The 2,476-nt window shown below is 46.1% G+C and overlaps 1 non-coding gene across 1 annotated transcript; it reads right to left on the minus strand.

Annotated features, from left to right (window-relative positions):
* Positions 1-1,695: 1,695 nt before the first annotated feature.
* On the minus strand, positions 1,696-1,777 carry TRNAL-AAG (transfer RNA leucine (anticodon AAG)). The gene has a single exon. It is a non-coding gene; the product is annotated as a tRNA-Leu (tRNA).
* Positions 1,778-2,476: the final 699 nt, after the last annotated feature.

Consider the following 2,476-nt stretch of genomic DNA (forward strand, 5'->3'; position numbering starts at 1 on the left):
CCATCTACCATCGACTTTTAAAGTTCAGAATAGGTCGCTGACGTTAAATGAACCAGAGTAAACATTTTCTGTTTGAGAACATACCGCGTAGCGCTGTTTTTGACACTTATTCGAATGCAAAGCTCAAAACAGTCTTTTATGATTTTGTTAGTCATGACCTTCTGAAGGTCAAACAAGGTCCATGACTTTATATGAGCATCAGCCACCTTTGGCTTAGAACAGGTATCTAGGTACTGGGGGGCACTTTGGACACTAACCTGGAGTTTGGTCTTGTGTGATTTGACTCTTTTCCGAAGGGCGTGACTTAGTATCCTCAAATGTTGACATAAGTGAGTTCACGTACAGGCCAACACACCCTGTGAATTTGGTGTCTCAAGCTTATTTAGTTTCTGCGATTTCAGAGTGGCTCAATTGGTCCCCCCTCCCCCCTCCGAGCAAAGAGTAACCAAGTGGCCATCTGGACGCGTGTTGAAAGAATGCCTTAGCATCAAATAACCGACATCGGTGGGCCTTAAACCCACGCATCCGAGGAGACTGGTGCTTCGAACCAGCACCCTAGACCGCTCAGCCACGCTACCAGTGAATGAATTTGGTATATGCGTGATGAACGGCTCCCAAATTTGCTGTGGCTAAAAGTGGTCTTGCTCTACTTGCTTCTTTTTATATATCTATCATCATTTATTGATATATCATATATTTATATATAAACTCTATTTGCTTCGGATAGTAGTTGTAATCGATCCTACTAATTCTAAATCAGGCACAGTCTGGTTGCTGTGCCCGGCAACTTATTCGGTGAGCCTTTCATCTCGACTGATCGGCCAAAGTATCGCGAAAAAATGTAATGGCTTTGGGTGGTTCGTCATATAGGCGACTGGCAGCGAAATGGGCTAAGTCTCAGTGATGTGTTTTTGGCTAGTCTGTTTCATTTCAGACCGCATGATGTCTGCGAGACTGGCTCTGAAAGTGAGATTTGGGCAGACTGCTTTCCATTCTGGTGCAAGGGTTGATTGGGCTGTACATATAACTAGTCTATCACTTTTCGAATAGCAATATTTTGTTTTCGTAAGCATTTATAAGGAAGTCCCTGAGAAATTGCCTATTTTCCATCACAGGACCAGAAAAAGTGCAAACAAGTTTCGAAACACCCGCTAAAACGACACATTTACAACAAAGTAGAGCGAGAACCAATAGGTGCACTATTTCCTGGGCGGACATCGGATACATTTCGTTCCAGAATTCACGTTACTTTTATGTGTCAACAATGATGATCATACCGACCTAGACCAAATTTCAGATTATTTCGCAGACATTACAAAAAACTTTCGCATATCTATCTTGAAATAATGAGGCCACAAGACACCGGAGTGAACTTAGTAGCACAGTTGCCTACATATGCATCCTACAGGTGTTCTTCCTGTATGAGGAAGGGAATATTACGACTGTTTGAGCCTCACATTTTTGGCATCAGTGCATCGTCTCCGGCATGTGTCGTGCAGTGATTTCAGACGCTGAAAGCACACGTGATAAGCTGCGGAGAGCACTGCTCAGCGCCGGGGTATGAACAGAAACCTGTGTGGGAACTGACGTTTTGAATCAACATCAGTGACAGCCAGCACTCGGCTGCAGTGAGAACCGAACCCACAATTTCGAAGAGAATGGTACTTTGAAACATCAGCTCCGGCAACAAACACCTGTCAGCGGTGGGATTCGAACCCACGCCTCCGAAGAGACTGGTGCCTTAAACCAGCGCCTTAGACCGCTCGGCCACGCTACCACTGTCTGACCTGGGTCAACGCATGATAAAACGCGGGTGCCAGTCCCTCCAAGCTTTCAAGTGCCGTTTAGGTCAGGGATGCTAATGCCAGAAGAGACCGCATTGCTGTTATTTTGGGCTTGGTGGGGCTGACCCCCGTCGAGGTCCGGTTAGCATACTCACCTTCTTCGATACTCTTCTGGTCGGATACCCTTGTCGGTATGCTATCAATGCTTTTAATTCGCGGGGTAGACTCAAATAACAATGTTTGACGCGGGTCAGTTCAAAGATCCGATCGGGCTCGGCCTTGTCTTAATGTAAACTCACTTAAGGCGACTCGGTTACAGCACAGGATAACCAATCACATCTCTTGGTTAAAGATGTGAAATGGTCTGAACATGGTGGGTAAGCCCCAACAAAAATGTTTACTTTCAGAACAAATCCCGAGCATTACCGGCCACCTGCAGAGTTGAGGAACGGTCGGGATGCCCCGCCGGGATCAGACCGATTGCTGACCGGAATCATGACTAGGGTGACGCAAAGAGCATGGGTCAAAATGTTGCCGGATCTGTTGATGTTTGGCTGTCCGTTCCACGGCTGGCCTAAAACAGCTGTGGCCAAGCTGCGAATAACACGTCAGCTAACGACGGTCTCTGAAAAAGCTGTCGCAACATCAAACTCATCTCTGATAAAACTATTGTCGTTATTCATTCTGAGCCT

Source organism: Pollicipes pollicipes, unplaced genomic scaffold (assembly GCF_011947565.3).
Source record: "Pollicipes pollicipes isolate AB1234 unplaced genomic scaffold, Ppol_2.1 Scaffold_6052;HRSCAF=7182_pilon_pilon_pilon, whole genome shotgun sequence".
NCBI classification, from domain to species: domain Eukaryota; kingdom Metazoa; phylum Arthropoda; class Thecostraca; order Pollicipedomorpha; family Pollicipedidae; genus Pollicipes; species Pollicipes pollicipes.